Here is a 21213-nt window from a genome sequence, read left to right on the forward strand (position 1 = left end):
AAAACAAACCTCAAGCCCTGTTTATAATGTACTGACAGCAGTTCCAAGAGGGGCAAGTCAGACCCGGGTTCACGGCCTCTGTCCCACCCAGTCGCAGGAGCTACAGAAGATGGGTCCGGCAACACAAGGCAAGGCCCTCTGGCCCCTGTACTAAGGGGTCGGGACCCAACACAACATATAAAGGTACATTGTTCAAAGAGGATAGAGGAGTGGAAGTGATGTTTTGTACACAGAATGTAACACCATGTACAGACTGGATGACATTGTGGAGGAACAGATACTGAACATTTCCAGAGCCCGTGTGCTCTTTTGTATGTCTTGCAGATAATTTGAATGAATGGAGTTTATTCACAATCTATAAACCTACCGGGCGGTGACCAAGACCCGAAAGACGATTCACATCCTCCCCCCCACCCGCTGCATCTTCTTTCTCTCCCACCTCCCTTGTGGCCGGCGTGCCCCCTCCCCGCAGGGGCGAGCGAGCCGAATCGGAGCCGTGGGCCTGCCCCGTCCTGTCCCGTCCCGTCCCTCCCTCCCTCCCCGCCCCGCCCTGCTGCGCCCGGCCCCGGGGGCTGGCCTTCCTCGTCTCCTTTGTCAGTCGCCTCGCTTTGCACCCAGTCAGTTTCGCTGCGGCCCGGGACAGGAGCGCCGTGTGACCGGACGAAGAGCTCGGGTAAGTGGCGTGGGGAGCGGGAGCGGGGGAGGGGGAGGGCCGGCTTGTCGATCAGCCCCAGCCGGCAACCTGAACTTTAGCTGGCCGACGCGAAAGTCCGGACTCCCATCTGTTGCCGCCTTGCGTGCGGTTTTGTTTTGTTTTGTACGGTTCGGAGCCGGGTGGGATCGTTCTGTGCAGTGCCCGGGTACGGGAGCTTAAACGAGCCGGTGTCTGGTGTGTGGGACCCTGGGGGAGTTCACTTTCTCTCGGGGTATTGCAGCCATTTCTCTGGGCTGTCCTGTGAGAAGCCAGGTGAGTCTGGGACTGGGAGGGAATGTGGGTCTTTCACAACCCGCTCTTCCCTGGTCACGGTACGGATCACAGGTCTGCCACTGAGCCTCCGACCCAACCATCCCGGCGTGCTCCCGTGCTCCTTTCTCCCTGAGGGAGGCCATTCAACCCGTCAGGTCGACACTGGCTCTCTGTACCTGGTTTCTTCCACGTCCCTGAGCCTCTTTCACATACTTATTCAGCAGCTGTTTAGACACTGATGGGCAATTACCCTTGACCAGATTTGTGTTGAGGCCCATCCACAGTGGTTCACACTGGGGGTGACAGGTGGTGTGACTTGTGGAGATGCTGGAGTAGAAGGGATCCAGTACAGCCACGTATAGCGGTGTAACATCTCATCCCTTGTTGTAATCCCGTGTCCCATTACCGTCGGTACAGTAGTTGCTCTGTTGTTCCTGTGCTGGTTCAAGTGTCCTCATCTGTTGGTGTTCTCTGCAGATGGACAGTCTCAGCTGGGCCAGTATTGATGCTGGGCAGTGTTGTGCAAATCACAGCCAGCGCTGAGGGCCCGTTAAGCATTGTTCTGTTTTCCCCAGGGAGAATTTGTGCCCTCTTCCACACTTGTCTCCTTCCGCAACCAACGGGAGCCTACTGGATATTGTCGGTGTGGAGAGGTGTGATGGTCTGTGCAGGGTCTCAGCTTTGGAACAAGTTGCCTGGAGTATTGTGGAAGCAGGCACAGTAGGGGTATGTGATAGACACCCAGACATGCAGGGAGTTGAGGGGTGTACATATAAATGTCCAGTACGAGAGGGCATGCATTTAAAGTCAGAGGGGGAAAATGTGAAAGGGAAGTTCTTATACCAAGTGTGTAGAATGTGTTACTAGGGATAGTGCTGGAGACATGTGTTCAAGAAGCTCTTGCATAGGCACTTGAATCTGCAGAAAAATGAGGGGTATGGACCAGGGAGTAGATGTGATTGAATTAATTAGTTTGATGCACTGTAACTTTCTGAAGGGCCTGTGCCTGTCCTGAATGAGGAAGACACTTGGTTTAATTCGGCGTTTTAGTTGGTGCAGACATTGTGGTGTGCAAGGCCAGTTCCTGTGCTGTACCACACTGTGTTCTAACACAGCGAGACTTTGCGTTCTATTTTAGTTTAGATTTCAGTTTCTGCTGCAGAACTTCAGTGAGTGTTTAATCTTTGACCTGTGAGGTATCTTTTGGCTTCTCACAAAGCAATTTGGAACTCTGCACAGTACAATGGACTGGTGCATTATAAAGTGTGATGTCGATTTGCCTGCTGCTCTGGAACTAGAAAAAAAACCTGCCTTCAGGGACCTGAGTCAACCCCTCAAGGCTGCTCCACCTCTCAGTAAAATCACGACTGATCTGATTGTAAAGGTGAAATCTAATTTCCTGTCTGTCCTGGGTAATATTTACACACATTGCTCATCAAGAAACTATGTTCCTCCACTTTAAAAGAGTATACAGGGGGATTGTTTCCTCTATCCTTTGACGGGAGTAAAAACACTTCACCACAGTGTTGAACAGGAGACACCTTATTTTTAACAGTTTTGTCTAGTTTTATACAAAGTCACAGAGTGATCAGCACAGAAACAGGCCTTTTGCCCACTATGTATACAGCAGCCATCAAGAGCCCATCCCAATTGCCTGCACTTGGTCTATAGCCTTCTATGCCTTGTTGATTCAAGTGTTTGTATACATGTTGTATCATGTGAGGCTATCACAAACGCAAGAAAATCTGCAGATGCAACTCTCACAAAATGCTACGCTCTGTCCGCCAGAGAAAGCAGGATCTCCCAGTGGCCACACATTTTAATTCCACGTCCCATTCCCATTCTGACATGTCTATCCACGGCCTCCTTGACTGTAAAGAAGAAGCCACACTCAGGTTGGAGGAACAACACCTTATATTCCGTCTGGGTAGCCTCCAACCTGATGGCATGAACATTGACTTCTCTAACTTCAGTTAATGCCCCACCTCCCCTTCTTGCCCCATCCCTTTATTTATTCATTATTTTTAGTTTTTTTCCCCCTTTTTTCTCTCTCTGTCCCTCTCACAATCACTCCTTGCCTGCTCTCCATCTTCCTCTGGGCTCCCCCCCCTTTCTTTCTCCCTCGGCCTCCCATCCCATGATCCTCTCCCTTTTCCCGCCCCGTATCCCTTTTGCCAATCAACTTTCCAGCTCTTGGCTCCATCCCTCCCCCTCCTGTCTTCTCCTATCATTTCGGATCTCCCCCTCCCCCTCCCACTTTCAAATCTCTTACTAGCTCTTCTTTCAGTTAGTCCTGACAAAGGGTCTCGGCTCGAAATGTCGTCTGTACCTCTTCCTAGAGATGCTGCCTGGCCTGCTGCGTTCACCAGCATTTTGTGTGTGTTGCTCACAAAATGATGGAGGAACTCAGTGGGTCAGGCAGCATCTCTGAAAAAGTGTAAACAGTCGCGTTAGGGTTTTTGGGCTGAGACCCTTCATCGGGACTGGAGGAAAAAGATGAGCAATCAGAGTAAGAAGGTGGGGGAGGGGTAGAAATACAATATGGTAGGTGATGGGTGAAACCGGGAGGGGAGAGGGGTGAAGTAAAGAGCTGGGAAGCTGAAGCTGATTGGTGAAAGAGATACAGGGCTGGAGAAGGAGGAATCTGATAGGAGAGGACAGAAGGCCACGGAAGAAAGAAAAGGGGGAGGAGCCCCAGAGGGAGGTGATGGGCAGGTAAGGAGAGAAGGTGAGAGAGGGAATGGTGAAGAAGAGGAGGGGGGTGGCATTACTGGAAGTTTGAGAAATCGATGTCAACGCCATCAGGTTGGAGGCTACCCAGATGGAATACAAGGTGTTGCTTCTCCAATCTCAGTATGGCCTCATTGCAAAAGTAGAGGGAACCTTATCGGAATGGGAATGGGAAGTGGAATTAAGATGAGTGGCCACTGGGAGATCTGGCTGTTTCTGGCAGCAGGAGCATGGGTGCTTAGCGAAGCGGCCTCCCGATCTATGCCATGTCTCACCGATATGCAGGAGGCCGCACTACAGTAGATTATTCCAAGAGACTCACAGCTCCCCCCCCCCCCACCATTCCCCATTCTCATTTCCCTCTCTCACCTTATCTCCTTACCCACCCATCACCTCCCTCTGGTGGTTGCTCCCTCACCTTTAATTTTTTCCCATGGCCTTCTGTCCTCTCCTATCAGACTCCCCCTTCTCCAGCCCCGTATCTTTTTCACTAATCAACTTCTGAACTCCTTACTTCACCCCTCCCCTCCCGGTTTCACCTATCACCTTGTGTCTCTTCCTTCCCCCCTCCCCCCACCTTCTCACCCTGACTTCTCATCTTTCCTTCTCCAGTCCTGGTGAAGGGTCTCGGCTTGAAACGTCAACTGTTTACCCTTTTCCATAGCTGCTGCCTGGCCTGCTGAGTTCCTCCAGCATTTTGTGTGTGTTGCTTGGAATTCCAGCATCTGCAGATTTTCTCTTGTTCACAGTGAAATACTGTTCATACGTAACAAATCATTACACAGTGCATTGAGGCAGAACAAGAGAAAACAACAGCGATGTTTTAACAGAAGAAGTGAGTGGATCTGTAGGGAGCAGTATGTAACGAGCCATCATGTTCCAGTGCTCTCTAGCACAAAACAAGTTCGAAAGAGTGTAGAGAAAATTTTGAAGAATGTTATTGGGTCTGGAGGAGCTGAGTTATAGGGAAAAATTGAATAGGTTAGAACTGTATTTTTAGAACGTAGAATATTGAGAGGAGTTTTGATAGAGGTACACAAAATTGAGGGTTATAGATAGGGTAAATGCAAGCAGGCTTTTTCCACTGAGGTTGGGTGGGACACAAGCAGAGGTCATGGGTTAAGGGTGAAAGGTGGGGAGTTTAAGGAGAATGCAGAGGGCTGTGAGAGTGTGGAATGAGCAGCTAACACAAACTCTATTTCAATGTTTAAGAGAAGTTTGGATAGGTACATGGATGGTATGGATACAGAGGGCTATGGTCCCAGTACAGGTCATTGGGAGGACGTAGTTTAAATGGTTTCAGCATGGACTGGATGTGTGGAAGGGCCTGTTTCTGTGCTATGCCCCCCACCCCAGGAAACACCCATTCCACATCCACCCAGTCAACCTCTTTAAAATCCTGTTTGTTTCAATCAAGTCCTCTCTCGCTTGGCTTGGCTGCAGATACAAGCCCAGTGTGTCCTGTCCATCCGCAGGCTTGCAGGGGTGGGGGACAATCATTCTGTGTGTGTGGATCGATGTTAGTGCTACCTTCTGACGGGTGGGGGGAACCGAAATACCGTGTCTGGCTGTCTGATGCATGGGGTGCGGGGAAACCAAAACACTACGTCTGGATGACTGATGCAGCCACTGAGTCGATAATCAGCTGTCTGTGGAGATGAGAAAATGCTGAGCATTCATACTGCCACTTGGGGAGTGCAAGGAGTCAACTAGAATCTCTGGAGTTGCCCTCTTCTTGCCAAGTCCTGTTTAAGCTCAGTTTAAGTGGATGTAAACAGCCAAAAGCAAGACTGGCACAGCAAATCTGTGCTCCATAACTTCCTGCTGGCTTGCTTCCCCACCTCTCTTTGATCTCCCATCACAGCAGCAGGCTGTGCTCAGCTGCAGAGTCCCTGCACGATATATCAACTGTACAGGAGTTCTGTGAGACCATCTGTCAATCTGTGGTTTCTGCTGTAACAATTTCTCTCCCACACTCGCCTAAGTTGCTTCCTCCAGCAGATAATTTCTTGGCCAAAGGCCTTGCCGTGCACTGATTGGGTGACTTGTATCTTCCAGAGGTATGTATCCCTGTTGCTTCTTGCTAAGTGAAGCTTAGAATAATCCAGCATGGAAACAGGCCATTCGGCTCAATTGGTCTGTTGCGACCAATGGGCACCCTTCCGTATTAACCCCGTCATAACCCTGTCATGCAGAGCTGTCCGTGCCTGGGAGATTCAGCTGCTCATCAGATCCCTGCTTCCACCGCTGTCCAGTCCAGCAGGTAGTCATCGTTTTCTGAATGAAAGGGGTCCCTCTCTGAATTCCTTCCCCCTTATCCTACACCTTCGTCCTCTACCTCTGAGAGGGAGAGAAGTCTCCAGCAGTCTTCTATTTCTGTAAACTTCAGTCATATCCCCTCTTAACCTCTTCCACCTCCACTTCAGGAGAAAACAGACTCAGTCTTTCTGATCTTCCCTCATTTCCACTGCATCCTGGACAACACGCCGGTCCCTGATCTTCCCTCATTTCCACTGCATCCTGGGCAACACGCCGGTCCCTGATCTTCCCTCATTTCCACTGCATCCTGGACAACACGCCGGTCTCTGATCTTCCCTCATTTCCACTGCATCCTGGACAACACGCCGGTCTCTGATCTTCCCTCATTTCCACTGCATCCTGGACAACACGCCGGTCTCTGATCTTCCCTCATTTCCACTGCATCCTGGACAACACGCCGGTCTCTGATCTTCCCTCATTTCCACTGCATCCTGGACAACATGCCGGTGAACCTCCTCTCTTCCCTTTCACATCCCTCGTACGCCTTGGTGACCAGATGATAGACTATCTGACGTAGGGTCAGAGAATGTTGAATCTTTGTGGGTAGAGTTAGAAACTGCAAGGGTTAAAAAAAGTGGGAATCATATATAGGCCTCCAAATAGTAGCCAAGGTGTGAGGTTGAGATTGCAAAGGTGCTGGAAAGGCCATATAAGGATAATGTCACTATTGTAATGGGGGATTTCAATATGCAAGGGAATTGGGAAAACCAGGTTGGTGTCGGATTGCAAGAGAAGGAATTTGTTGAATGCCTACAAGAAGGTTTTTTAGAGCACTTTGTGCTTGAGCCTACTCGGGGAAAGGCCAACTTAGATTGGGTCTTGTGTAATAACCAGATCTTATTAGGGAGCTTAATGAAAGGAACCCTTAGGAGGTAGTGATCATAAGATGTTTGAATCCATACTGCAATTTGAGAGGGAGAAGCATAAGTCACATGTAAGAGTATCGCAATGGAATAAAGGAATTATAGAGCCATGAGAGAGGAGCTTGCACAGGAGGATACTGGTGGGGACGATAGCAGAGCGCAAGTTTCTGGGAATAGTTCACAAGGCGCAGGATAGATATGTCCCACAGAAGAAGTTCTCAAATGGCAGATCTAGGCAACTGTGGTTGACAAGGGAAGTTAAGGACTGCATAAGAGCCAAGGAAGGGGCATAAAATGTCACAAAAATGAGTGTGAATTTGGATATTTGGGAAGTTTTTAAAATCCAATAAAAGGCAACAAAAAAACCATAAGAAGGGAAAAGATGAAATATGAGGGCAAACTAGCCAATAATACAAAGCAGGATACCAAAAGTTTTTTCAGTTCCATAAAGAGTAAAAGGGAATTGAGAGTTGATATTGGACCACTGGATATGATACTGGGGGACAATATTGGCAGATGAATTTATTAAGTTATTTGCATGAGTCTTCACTGTGGAAGACACTGGCAGTGTGTCAGAGGTCCATGAGTGTCGGGGAGCAGGAGTGAGTGCCAATACTATTACAAAGGGAAAAGTGTGAGGCAAACTGGAAGGTCTTAAGGTGGATAAGACTACATACCAGAGTTCTGAGAGAAGTTGCTGAAGAGATAACAGACGCATTGGTCATGATCTTTCAAGAATAACCTGATTCTAGCATGGTTCCGGAGGTCTGGAACATTGCAAATGTGACTGCACTCTATACGAAGGGAGGAAGGAAATTATAGGCCAGTTAGCCTAACCTCAGTGGTTGGGAAAGTGTTGGAGTCTATCATTAAGGATGAGGTTTTAGGGTACTTGGAGATGAATGATAAAATAGGTCAAAGTCAGCATGGTTTCTGTGAAGGGAAGTCTTGCCTGACAAATCTGTTGGAATTCTTCGAGGAAGTAACAAGCAGGGTGGACAAAGGAGAGGCAGTGGATGTCATTTACTTGGATTTTCAGAAGGTGTTTGATAAGGTGCCACATATGAGGCTGCTTAACAAAATAAAATCCTGTGGTGTTACAGGAAGGATACTGGCATGGATAGCGGAACAGCTGACAGGCAGGAGACAGTGAGTGGGAATAAAGGGAGCCTTTTCTGGTTGGCTGCCAGTGACCAGTGGTGTTCCTCAGGGGTTAGTATTGGGACTGCTGCTTTTCACATTATTTGTCAATAATTTAGATAATGGAATTGATGGCTTTATGGCAAAGTTTGCAGATGATACAAAGGTAGGTGGAGGGGTAGGTAGTGCTGAGGAAGCAATGTGATTGCAGCAGGACTTAGACAGATTGGAAGAATGGGCAAAAAGTGACAGATGGAATAGCGTTGGGAAATGTATGATAATGCATTTTGGTAAAAGGAACAATAGTGCGGACTATTATCTAAAGTGGAGAAGGTTCAAACATCAGAGGTGCAGAGGGACTTAGGAGTCCTCGTGCAAGACTCCCTGAGGGTTAATTTACAGGTTGAGTCCGAGGTAAAGAGGCAAATGCGATGTTGGCATTCATTTCAAGAGGAATAGACTAGAGGAGGTACTGCTGAGGCTTTACAAGACACTAGTTAGGACTATTGCCAACAGTTTTGGGCCGCGTATCTCAGAAGGGATGTGCTGTCATTGGAGAGAGTCCAGAGGAGGTTCACGAGGATTATACCCGGAATGAAGGGGTTAACATATGAGGGGTGTTTGGCAGCTTTGGGCCTGTACTCACTGGAATTTAGAAGAATGCTGGGGGATCTCTTTGAAACCTACCGAATGCTGAAAGGACTAGATAAAGCGGATGTGGAGAGGATGTTTCCTATGATGGGGGTATCCAGAACTAGAAGGCACAGCCTCGAAAATTGAGGGGTGACCTTTTAGAATAGAGGCAAGGAGGAATTATTTTTACCCAGAGAGTAGTGAATCTGTGGAATGCTCTGCCACAGACTGCGGTGGAGGCCAAGTCCGTCGGTATATTTAAAGTGAAAATTGATAGTTTCCTGATCGGTCAAGACATCCACGGATATGATGAGAGGGCAGGTGTATGGGATTGAGTGGGATCTGGGATCAGCCATGATGGAATGGTGGAGAAGACTCGATGGGCTGAATGGCCTAATTCTGCTGCTATCTTGTAGGGAGTTACCTCCTGCTGGTGTTAGTTCAGGGGTGTGGCCTGTTACACGTCCAGTCTTGCTGAGCCCACCATTCCAGCCTGTGCTGGCTGACCATTCTCCCTGGACTGGAGGTCGTTCCCCACCCTTCATTCACTTGTAGCTCGGCAGTGCAGGAAGCTGACACAGAAAAACACACACTGCTGCTCGCGGGAAAGCAGAGTGGGCCTGTGCGTGGCAGCGTGGCCCGGCTGTACTCGTTACCATCTAGTGTGAACAGACTGGAACCGGGCACACATGCAGAACTGTCCAGTGACCTATTCCAGCCACTGCCCTGTCCCTTGACCGTTGCCGTAGTGGCCCCTGTCTACCATGGTGTTATTCTCTCTGACTCTGACAGCGCATTCATAGAAGTAGTAATGGTACTGTGCTGTCACCGTGCTGCCTGTAACAGTACCGTTTTCACGTGCACTCCAGGCCTTCACTGTTCTCTCTGCCCGTGTCCTGCCGAGCAGTAATGGAATGGCAGGTCCTGACCTGGCCTGGCCTTCAGCTGCAATGCTCTCGGTGACAGTATCACAGGCCCATAGCTGTAACAGCGCTGTAGTAATGACACAGTGGGTCCAGTCTATCGTAGCAGTGGTCTCGCCCGATATAGGGCCTCAGTGGGCAGGTGTCTGTGAGAGCAGGGGCCTTGCCCGTGGCAGCACTGTGGGGTCCAGCCTGTAAGCATGGCGACAAGTATTGTTGATGGTTTTACTTGCTGAGTCCTGCTATCCATTGAAATGGGCTGCTTGGGTAGGGCAGCCCAGTTGCTCGGCTGGTAGAGCTGCTGCCTTCAATCTCCGGAGACCTGGGTTTGATCTGAGCCTCCGGTGCTGTGTCCCTGTGGAGTCTGACTGAGGCTCAGGCTCCTTCTCAAATCCCAAAGGTGTGATTGCCCCGAGTGTATGAGTGAGTAGCAGAATCTGGGGAGAATAAAATGAGATTGCTGTGGAGGATAGTCAGCACGGACTGAGTGGGCCAAAAGGCCTGTTTCTACAATGTTCACCCCAACTCTCTGATGGCATTTCGCATCGTTAGCTCAGTTGTCCACTGCAAACGGCACCAAACGAGTGGCCAAGTGAGAGGTCGAGGCCAGAGGGTAAGGGATGGATGGGATAGCTCCCCTGGGCACCCTGTGTCTATGAGATCTCTCGCTGAAATGTAATGGGCGTTGATAACAAGTATTCTGGAGTGAGGTAAATATAGCAGGTACTGTAAATGTATATAAGTTCAGGAAGCTTAAATTAGCCTTCAGTTTTTTGTAAGTTGCAAGCAGTAAATTGATGTTAAACCACAGGCTGCTCCATTGACCAAAAGATTGCAAGGCAATGGGGTTGTGTTAATTAGCTTGTATCAAACCAGTCAACATGGTTAAATTATTTGTACCATTGTGACTTGGGTGCAAGTTAGCAGACCAGATGGACGTTGTCATTTAGTGTATCAAACATGGTCACACGTATAGGCAATCAACAGTATTTGTGTACTCACAGACAGCCTTGACAACATTTGATTTTTGGTGCCTGGTTCTCTGGTTTTAGAATATTTTTGTTAATTAGTTTCTCCCGAAGGCGTTCAGGCCTTCAGAGAGGTCTTGCAATGATGCCTGTGTGTTGTGCCACATAAGGGCATCTGTATCACTAGCTTCAGTGTCTCTCTGCTGACTTTGATCACAGTCACAACGTTTGGGCGCTTGTGCAAGATGTTTGTGACCCACAGTGTGGCCAGTGACTTCAGCAATCGAAGGACGGGGGTATTTTTTAAGAGTAGCTCCCAGCTTAGATCTTGCGTAGGTCAATGACCATGGGATCATGGAGTATCAGAGGACATGATGGAGAGCTGAACTGGTAGATGTAAAAGTGTGGTGTGTGTGTTTCTGTGTGTCGTGTAAGGGACCAGCTGCCAGACAGCTCTGGATAGTTTGTCAAGACAGTTGCAAAAGGTGGTTGCTGACCTGACCTGTCAGGATGCTCATTCGGTGGGCCGCAGATTAAGTATGGTGAGAGTGTTTGGGTCATGTGGGTGCATGTATGTTCGTTTGGGGAATTGTTTGTGTGTGTGGGGAAACCTCAGAATCAAAGCCTAAGACGGCGATAGTGCAGAAATATTTAACTTTCTATATAAAAGGGATACAGTAACATCAGGGGCTCAGTTATGAAGAGGGGAGAATTCACAGAGTGTATACTTCGTAGACTTGAGGGAATGGAGAAAGCCAGGTGGGTTAAGACCCTGAGCCCAGAGGAACGTTGACTATCAAAGAGGAGGGGCTTCTTCTATCTCGTATTTTTGTGAGAAAGGCCAACATGTCAGGAATGGTACAGTGTGCAGATAGTAAAGCTACCGAAGGAAAGGAATGACTACAGGGAACAGGGAGACAGTGTTACAAGCAGAACTGGACAGACTGAAGGAGCAGTTACGGACAGAGAAAGACGCAGGTGAAAATCAGGCAGATCAATACAGGGAGGGGTCTGGGCAGGCTGAGAGGTTAGTGGGATAAGGCCCTGCAGATGGGTACACTGGGCAGCAACTATGCGAATAACTGTCGAGGAAGGCGATGAGGTTAAATGGGAGGCGCTGGACCAGCGAGTTGATCAAGCGGGAAACTACCCACAAACAGGAGAGGTTACATCCAGTACTGCCTGTCAGAGCGGCACCCATAGACAACAGACGCAGAAACCTGGTGATCCTAGCCAGTCACTCACACTCCTCACCATCTACAAGCCCTTCACCCCAGGGGAAAAGCAGAGCAGTCTACCCCAACACACTTAGAGTTGTGTGGCAATGCAGAATGTTGGAGGAGATGATTGAAGAAGAGGCTCACCAGAAAGGGAACGAGTGGGCAGAGACCATGGCAGAAAGGGCAGCAAAGAGGCAAGCGTGCAGGAAGGACTACCAGAGCCAGTTTCGTAAAATGAGATGCAGAGACAGAGAAGAAGGAGAAATGGAGCAGAGGTGGGACTGGAATGGAGCTGGGCCCATGGGGAGACAGGAGTCGCAGTAGAACCACCATGTACTAGGCAGACACTACTGGGGTTATATCATGGGGTGATGCATCAGGGAAGGCAGGGCATGATCACAGCCCTCCTGCAGGACTGGTGGTGGCCAGGGATTGGCGAGAATGTTGAGAAATTCTTTTGCTGTTTTATTATTTGTGCTCGGCATAACCCCAGTAAGGGCATAGAGATGCAGTTGGGAAACCAGTCACGACTGAGGGAGCCCTGGGAAGGTGTCCAGATAGACTTCATAGGACCCCTGCCAAAAAGCAGAGGCTTTGTCAACCGGGAGATTGTGTTGTCAGCATCGCACACAGACTTTAGCTGAGGAAACTCTCCCTGGGTGGGGAACTCCAGCTCAGGTGGACTTGTCACAGGGAATCAGGGAGCACACGTCACAGGGAAAGTCATAAAGGAGATGTTCAAGCTGTTAGGCATTTGACAATTCAGGAATGGCAGAAAGGGTGAACTGAGCAATCAGAACTGCCTTAGCTAAAGCGATAACGGAGATGGGTTGATGTATTGCTAGGAATCATGATGAGGTTGTGAGTGATCCCAAACCGCATGCTAGAGCTGAGCCTCTCCGAATTACTGACTGGGCAAGCATTGTGACTGCCTCATGGGGTGCAGGGAACCTGGAACTTGTGGGGATAAAATGACTCAGTACATAAAGGACGTCTGTAACTGGCTTAAAGTGTTGAGGGACTGCGCAAAACACCAGCAACACATTGTTGATCGGAGAGAACCAGAAGAAGAAGAAGAGATGATCCTCCCACAACTGGGAGACCAAGTGGTGATAATAGAGCTGTCTGAAAAGGTAGGGTTCGCTCCCAGGTGGATAGGGCCGCAGGTGGTGCATCTGACAAATGACACCTGAGTCTGTGTACAGGCAGCCTGTGGAAATGCTGGAACAGTGTTGTCGATCACAAGTCAGGAATGTGACATAGTGTAGATGCTCTGCGCGGTCTCGTGGATCACTAGTCAGGAATGTGACATAGTGTAGATGCTCTGCACGGTCTCGTGGATCACTAGTCAGGAATGTGACATAGTGTAGATGCTCTGCACGGTCTCGTGGATCACTAGTCAGGGATGTGACATAGTGTAGATGCTCTGCACGGTCTTGTGGATCACTAGTCAGGAATGTGACATAGTGTAGATGCTCTGCACGGTCTCGTGGATCACTAGTCAGGAATGTGACATAGTGTAGATGCTCTGCACGGTCTCGTGGATCACTAGTCAGGGATGTCAGATAGTGCAGATGCTCTGCACGGTCTCGTGGATCACTAGTCAGGGATGTCAGATAGTGCAGATGCTCTGCACGGTCTCGTGGATCACTAGTCAGGAATGTCAGATAGTGTAGATACTCTGCACGGTCTCGTGGATCACTAGTCAGGAATGTGACATAGTGTAGATGCTCTGCACGGTCTCGTGGATCACTTGTCAGGGATGTCAGATAGTGTAGATGCTCTGCGCGGTCTCGTGGATCACTAGTCAGGGATGTGACATAGTGTAGATGCTCTGCACGGTCTTGTGGATCACTAGTCAGGAATGTGACATAGTGTAGATGCTCTGCACGGTCTCGTGGATCACTAGTCAGGAATGTGACATAGTGTAGATGCTCTGCACGGTCTCGTGGATCACTAGTCAGGGATGTCAGATAGTGCAGATGCTCTGCACGGTCTCGTGGATCACTAGTCAGGGATGTCAGATAGTGCAGATGCTCTGCACGGTCTCGTGGATCACTAGTCAGGAATGTCAGATAGTGTAGATACTCTGCACGGTCTCGTGGATCACTAGTCAGGAATGTGACATAGTGTAGATGCTCTGCACGGTCTCGTGGATCACTAGTCAGGAATGTGACATAGTGTAGATGCTCTGCACGGTCTCGTGGATCACTTGTCAGGGATGTCAGATAGTGTAGATGCTCTGCGCGGTCTCGTGGATCACTAGTCAGGGATGTGACATAGTGTAGATGCTCTGCACGGTCTCGTGGATCACTAGTCAGGAATGTGACATAGTGTAGATGCTCTGCACGGTCTCGTGGATCACTAGTCAGGGATGTCAGATAGTGTAGATGCTCTGCACGGTCTCGTGGATCACTAGTCAGGAATGTGACATAGTGTAGATGCTCTGCACGGTCTCGTGGATCACTAGTCAGGGATGTCAGATAGTGTAGATGCTCTGCACGGTCTCGTGGATCACTAGTCAGGGATGTCAGATAGTGTAGATGCTCTACACGGTCTCGTGGATCACTAGTCAGGAATGTGACATAGTGTAGATGCTCTGCATGGTCTCGTGGATCACTAGTCAGGGATGTCAGATAGTGTAGATGCTCTGCATGGTCTCGTGGATCACTAGTCAGGGATGTCAGATAGTGTAGATGCTCTGCACGGTCTCGTGGATCACTAGTCAGGGATGTCAGATAGTGTAGATGCTCTGCACGGTCTTGTAGATCACTAGTCAGGAATGTGACATAGTGTAGATGCTCTGCACGGTCTCGTGGATCACTAGTCAGGAATGTGACATAGTGTAGATGCTCTGCACGGTCTCGTGGATCACCAGTCAGGAATGTGACATAGTGTAGATGCTCTGCACGGTCTCGTGGATCACTAGTCAGGAATGTGACATGGTGTAGATGCTCTGCACGGTCTCGTGGATCACTAGTCAGGGATGTGACATAGTGTAGATGCTCTGCACGGTCTCGTGGATCACTAGTCAGGAATGTGACATAGTGTAGATGCTCTGCACGGTCTCGTGGATCACTAGTCAGGAATGTGACATAGTGTAGATGCTCTGCACGGTCTCGTGGATCACTAGTCAGGAATGTGACATAGTGTAGATGCTCTGCACGGTCTCGTGGATCACTAGTCAGGAATGTGACATAGTGTAGATGCTCTGCACGGTCTCGTGGATCACTAGTCAGGGATGTCAGATAGTGTAGATGCTCTGCACGGTCTCGTGGATCACTAGTCAGGGATGTGACATAGTGTAGACGCTCTGCACGGTCTCGTGGATCACTAGTCAGGAATGTGACATAGTGTAGATGCTCTGCACGGTCTCGTGGATCACTAGTCAGGGATGTCAGATAGTGTAGATGCTCTGCACGGTCTCGTGGATCACTAGTCAGGGATGTCAGATAGTGTAGATGCTCTGCACGGTCTCGTGGATCACTAGTCAGGAATGTGACATAGTACAGATGCTCTGCATGGTCTCGTGGATCACTAGTCAGGGATGTCAGATAGTGTAGGTGCTCTGCATGGTCTCGTGGATCACTAGTCAGGGATGTCAGATAGTGTAGATGCTCTGCACGGGTCTCGTGGATCACTAGTCAGGGATGTCAGATAGTGCAGATGCTCTGCACGGTCTCGTGGATCACTAGTCAGGAATGTGACATAGTGTAGATGCTCTGCACGGTCTCGTGGATCACTAGTCAGGAATGTGACATAGTGTAGATGCTCTGCACGGTCTCGTGGATCACTTGTCAGGGATGTCAGATAGTGTAGATGCTCTGCACGGTCTCGTGGATCACTTGTCAGGGATGTCAGATAGTGTAGATGCTCTGCACGGTCTCGTGGATCACTAGTCAGGGATGTCAGATAGTGTAGATGCTCTGCACGGTCTCGTGGATCACTAGTCAGGGATGTGACATAGTGTAGATGCTCTGCACGGTCTCGTGGATCACTAGTCAGGAATGTGACATAGTGTAGATGCTCTGCACGGTCTCGTGGATCACTAGTCAGGAATGTGACATAGTGTAGATGCTCTGCACGGTCTCATGGATCACTTGTCAGGAATGTGACATAGTGTAGATGCTCTGCATGGTCTCGTGGATCACTAGTCAGGGATGTCAGATAGTGTAGATGGAGGTAAGAGACTTAAGCACACTTGTATAGCTCGGGTGCCTAAGCCTTTTGCACAGTACAGCGCGGTTTTTGTCAACCTGGTGCGGAGAGCAAATTTGTAAATCTGGCGGGAGCAAAGGAATGGTGAGGTTGGAGAGTCGTGAGAGGGGTGTGGGACAGGTGGCAGAGAAGGAGTGCCAGGGCAGGGGATGGTGGTGCAGGTGCAGACTCACTGTGCAAAAGTCCTGGGCACTCGAGCTGTATATATGTGCGTAAGACTTTTGCACAGTCTTGTAGCTTAGTATTTGGGGAAGAGGTCTGCAGTGAGGGTCATTTTTTCTCTGCTCTGCTGTATCAAATCCTCCTTAAAGTTTGGCCTTCCTGGGCAGATGTTGTCCAGGGGTCGAGAGGAGGGTATGTTAGGGAGTATTCTGGAGCTGTGTGAATTTGGCAGATATTAATTCAAGCAGTCTTCAGTTCTTATTATAAATGCAATGTAAGCATTCATTTCAAAAGCACTAGTATATAAAAACAAGGATGTAATGTTGAGACTGTATAAAGCACTGGTGAGGCCTCACTTGGAGTACTGTGAGCAGTTTTGGGCCCTTTATCTTAGAGGGATATGCTGAAACTGGAGAGGGTTCAAAGGAGGTTCACAAAGATGATTCCAGGATTGAATGGCTTGTCATATGGAGAGTGTTTGATTGTTCTGGGCTTATATGCACTGGAATTCAGAAGAATGAGGGATGACCTCATTGAAACCTATTGAATGGTGAAATGCCTTGATAGAGTGGGTGTGGGGAGGATGCTTCCTATGGTGGGCGTGTCTATGACTGGAGGACACAGGCTCAGAATAGAGGGGGGTGTGTCCTTTTGGAACAGAGATGAGGAGGAATTTCTTTAGCCAGAGAGTGGTGAATCTGTGGAAGTCGTTGCCACAGGCAGCTGTGGAGGCCAAATCTTTATATTTAAAGCAGAGGTTGTTAGATTCTTGATTGGTCAGAACATGAAGGGATATGAGGAGAAGGCAGGAGATCTGGTTTGAGAGGAAAAGTAGATTAGTCATGATGAAATGGTGGAGCAGACTCAATGGGTCAGATGGCCTAATTCTGCTCCTATATCTTATGGACTTAAATGCAAATAAGTTCAGGAAGCTCGTAATTTGTCTTTAGTTTTTTTGTAAATTGCAAGCGGTAAACGGAGGTTAAAAGCTCAAGCTGCTCCACAGACCAAGAGATAGTACATGCAAGAACCAAACATTAAGACAATGGGGTTGTGTTAATTGGCCTGCATCAAACCTGGCAATATGGCTAAATTATTTGCATCATTATGACTTGAGTTCAAGTTGGCAGCCTAGGCTGATGTTATCACTTAGCATATCAAATATGGTCACAGATGTAGGCAATCAATAGTTTTTCTATACTTATCATATTTGTGTACTCAGCCCTGACAACATTAATTTTGTATGTCTGGCTCTCTGTTGTCGAAAGGTTTTAAAATACTTCTGTTAATTAGTTTCTCTGAAAGGAGTTTGGACCTTTGGAGATGTTTTATCAATTACAATGTGCTTCCACTATGTATCTCGGAGGAACCTTTGCCAACCCAAAGTATTGAAGTAAACAATGTCATTGTAGCTATTGATATTGTATTGAATCATCTACACTTACCTTTTATACCTTTGGTTTGTGAGACTCTGCCAGAGATCTCCAGAAGACTTGTGTATCTCCAGCTTCTGTGTTTCTCTGGTGACTTCGATCACAGTCACAACAGAGAGACACTGAAGCTGGTGGTATAGAAATCAGACCAGGCAAGAGTTATCCGATGAAAAGACCTGTGGTTTCTGAGTGGGAAACTGTGCGTATTAGGTCTCTTCCTGTGGCTGTGCTTGGTGTTGAAGCTTACAAGAATGACCGATTTCATGGGTGTGTTGACTGATGAAGAAAGGGTGGACAGGCTGGAGCTTAAAAGAGTTAGAGCAGATCTGAGAAAGATCCTGAGGGGTCCTGATGGTGCGGGTGTAGAGAGGATGTTTCCTCGTGTGGGACAGGCTAGAAAAGGGGTTCCCAACCTGGGCCCTTTGGTCAATGGTTGGGTTCATGGTGGAACCCCTGGTCTAGAACTCGAAGGCTGATGTTTCAAAAAACACTCATTTAACTGTGAGGCAAAGAGAAATGTTCCCTGTGTTGGAGTCTTTCTAACTCTTTTCCTCAAAGGGCCTTGGAATAGAGTCCTTAGATCAGGCATAGAGCTTTTTGATAACCCAGTGACTGAGGGTGGGGTTACAAGCACATCTGCCACCATCTCATTGAATCGCAGGCTTGAGAGGCAGCGTGATCTCCAGGCTGTTCTGTCCAAATGGGGGGAGGAACGCGTGTGGTCAGTGGGGTGGAGAGTGTGTGGTCAGTGGGGAGGAGAGTGTGTGGTGGGGGGAGGAGAGTATGTGGTCAGTGGGGAGGAGAGTGGTCAGTAGGGGGGAGAGTGTGGTGGGGGGAGGAGAGTGTGTGGCCAGTGGGGAGGAGAGTGTGTGATCAGTGGGGGGGGGGAGAGTGTGTGGTCAGTGGGGGGGAGAGTGTGTGGTCAGTGGGGAGAGCGTATCGTCAATGGAGGGGAGAGTGTGTGGTCAGTGGGGGGGAGAGTGGATGGCCAGTGGGGAGGAGAGTGTGTGGTCAGTGGGGAGGAGAGTGGTCAGTGGGGGGGGAGAGTGTGTGGTCAGTGGGGAGGAGAGTGGTCAGTGGGGGGGAGAGTATGTGGTCAGTGGGGAGGAGAGTGTGTGGTCAGTGGGGAGGAGAGTGTGTGGTCAGTGGGGAGGGAGTGTGTGGTCAGTGGGGAGGAGAGTGGTCAGTGGGGGGGAGAGTGTGTGGTCAGTGGGGGGGAGAGTGTGGTGGGGGGAGGAGAGTGTGTGGTCAGTGGGGAGGAGAGTGTGTGGTCAGTGGGGGGGAGAGTGTGTGGTTAGTGGGGAGAGCGTATCGTCAATGGAGGGGAGAGTGTGTGGTCAGTGGGGGGGAGAGTGGATGGCCAGTGGGGAGGAGAGTGTGTGGCCAGTGGGGAGGAGAGTGTGTGGTCAGTGGGGAGGAGAGTGGTCAGTGGGGGGGGGAGAGTGTGTGGTCAGTGGGGAGGAGAGTGGTCAGTGGGAGGGAGAGTATGTGGTCAGTGGGGAGGAGAGTGTGTGGTCAGTGGGGAGGGAGTGTGTGGTCAGTAGGGAGGAGAGTGGTCAGTGGGGGGGAGAGTGTGTGGTCAGTGGGGGGGAGAGTGTGGTGGGGGGAGGAGAGTGTGTGGTCAGTGGGGAGGAGAGTGTGGTCAGTGGGGGGGAGAGTGTGTGGTCAGTGGGGGGGGAGAGTGTGGTGGGGGGAGGAGAGTGTGTGGTCAGTGGGGAGGAGAGTGTGTGGTCAGTGGGGGGGAGAGTGTGTGGTCAGTGGGGAGAGCGTATCGTCAATGGAGGGGAGAGTGTGTGGTCAGTGGGGGGGAGAGTGGATGGCCAGTGGGGAGGAGAGTGTGTGGTCAGTGGGGAGGAGAGTGGTCAGTGGGGGGGGAGAGTGTGTGGTCAGTGGAGAGGAGAGTGGTCAGTAGGGGGGAGAGTGTGGTGGGGGGAGGAGAGTGTGTGGTCAGTGGGGAGGAGAGTGTGTGGTGGGGGGAGGAGAGTATGTGGTCAGTGGGGAGGAGAGTGGTCAGTGGGGGGGAGAATGTGTGGTGGGGGGAGAGTGTGGTGGGGGGAGGGAGTGTGTGGTCAGTGGGGAGGAGAGTGGTCAGTGGGGGGGAGAGTGTGTGGTCAGTGGGCAGGAGAGTGTGTGGTCAGTGGGGAGGAGAGTATGTGGTCAGTGGGGAGGAGAGTGGTCAGTGGGGGGGAGAGTGTGTGGTGGGGGGAGAGTGTGGTGGGGGGAGGGAGTGTGTGGTCAGTGGGGAGGAGAGTGGTCAGTGGGGGGGAGAGTGTGTGGTCAGTGGGCAGGAGAGTGTGTGGTCAGTGGGGAGGAGAGTGTGTGGTCAGTGGGGAGGAGAGTGGTCAGTGGGGGGGAGAGTGTGGTGGGGGGGGGAGAGTGGATGGCCAGTGGGGAGGAGAGTGTGTGGTCAGTGGGGAGGGAGTGTGTGGTCAGTGGGGAGGAGAGTGGTCAGTGGGGGGGAGAGTGTGTGGTCAGTGGGGGGAGGAGAGTGTGTGGTCAGTGGGGAGGAGAGTGTGTGGTGGGGGGAGGAGAGTATGTGGTCAGTGGGGAGGAGAGTGGTCAGTGGGGGGGGAGAGTGTGTGGTGGGGGGAGAGTGTGGTGGGGGGAGGGAGTGTGTGGTCAGTGGGGAGGAGAGTGGTCAGTGGGGGGGAGAGTGTGTGGTCAGTGGGCAGGAGAGTGTGTGGTGGGGGGAGGAGAGTATGTGGTCAGTGGGGAGGAGAGTGGTCAGTAGGGGGGAGAGTGTGGTGGGGGGAGGGAGTGTGTGGCCAGTGGGGAGGAGAGTTTGTGGTCAGTGGGGAGGAGAGTGTGTGGTCAGTGGAGAGGAGAGTGGTCAGTAGGGGGGAGAGTGTGGTGGGGGGAGGAGAGTGTGTGGTCAGTGGGGAGGAGAGTGTGTGGTGGGGGGAGGAGAGTATGTGGTCAGTGGGGAGGAGAGTGGTCAGTAGGGGGCAGAGTGTGGTGGGGGGAGGAGAGTGTGTGGTCAGTGGGGAGGAGAGTGTGTGGTCAGTGGAGAGGAGAGTGGTCAGTAGGGGGGAGAGTGTGGTGGGGGGAGGAGAGTGTGTGGTCAGTGGGGAGGAGAGTGTGTGGTGGGGGGAGGAGAGTATGTGGTCAGTGGGGAGGAGAGTGGTCAGTAGGGGGCAGAGTGTGGTGGGGGGAGGAGAGTGTGTGGCCAGTGGGGAGGAGAGTGTGTGGTCAGTGGGGAGGAGAGTATGTGGTCAGTGGGGAGGAGAGTATGTGGTCAGTGGGGGGAGAGTGTGTGGTGGGGGGAGGAGAGTATGTGGTGGGGGGAGGGAGAGTGTGTGGTCAGTGGGGGGGAGAGTGTATGGTCAGTGGGGGGGAAGAGTGTGTGGTCAGTGTTGAGGAGAGTGTGTGGTCAGCAGGGGGGAGAGTGTGTGGTCAGTGCGGGAGAGAGTGTGTGGTCAGTGCGGGGGAGAGTGTGTGGTCAGTGGGGGGAGGGAGTGTGTGGTCAGTGGGTGGTTGTGGTCCCTTTAGCAGAGGGACCCTGACCTCCTGGACAGAAGCAGTGGATGGATAATTCCCAGCCCATTTCCAGTGGCAAATGGTTTTAATACAGTGTGCTACAGCGGTGATGCACTAAGTGTGTGGAAGTGTGTGTGAATTGGTTTATTGTCACATGCTT

General features: G+C 50.5%; 1 protein-coding gene across 1 annotated transcript in view; it reads left to right on the forward strand.

Moving 5' to 3' along the window:
* The first annotated feature begins 583 nt into the window (after positions 1-583).
* LOC140205048 (CD151 antigen-like) overlaps positions 584-21213 on the forward strand; it is a 52698-nt gene continuing 32068 nt past the window's right edge. Inside the window, exon 1 of the mRNA XM_072272155.1 lies at positions 584-673. The gene's annotated coding sequence lies outside the window, so the exon portion shown is untranslated. The remainder of the gene's footprint in view (positions 674-21213) is intronic.

This window comes from Mobula birostris, chromosome 11 (assembly GCF_030028105.1).
Source record: "Mobula birostris isolate sMobBir1 chromosome 11, sMobBir1.hap1, whole genome shotgun sequence".
NCBI classification, from domain to species: domain Eukaryota; kingdom Metazoa; phylum Chordata; class Chondrichthyes; order Myliobatiformes; family Myliobatidae; genus Mobula; species Mobula birostris.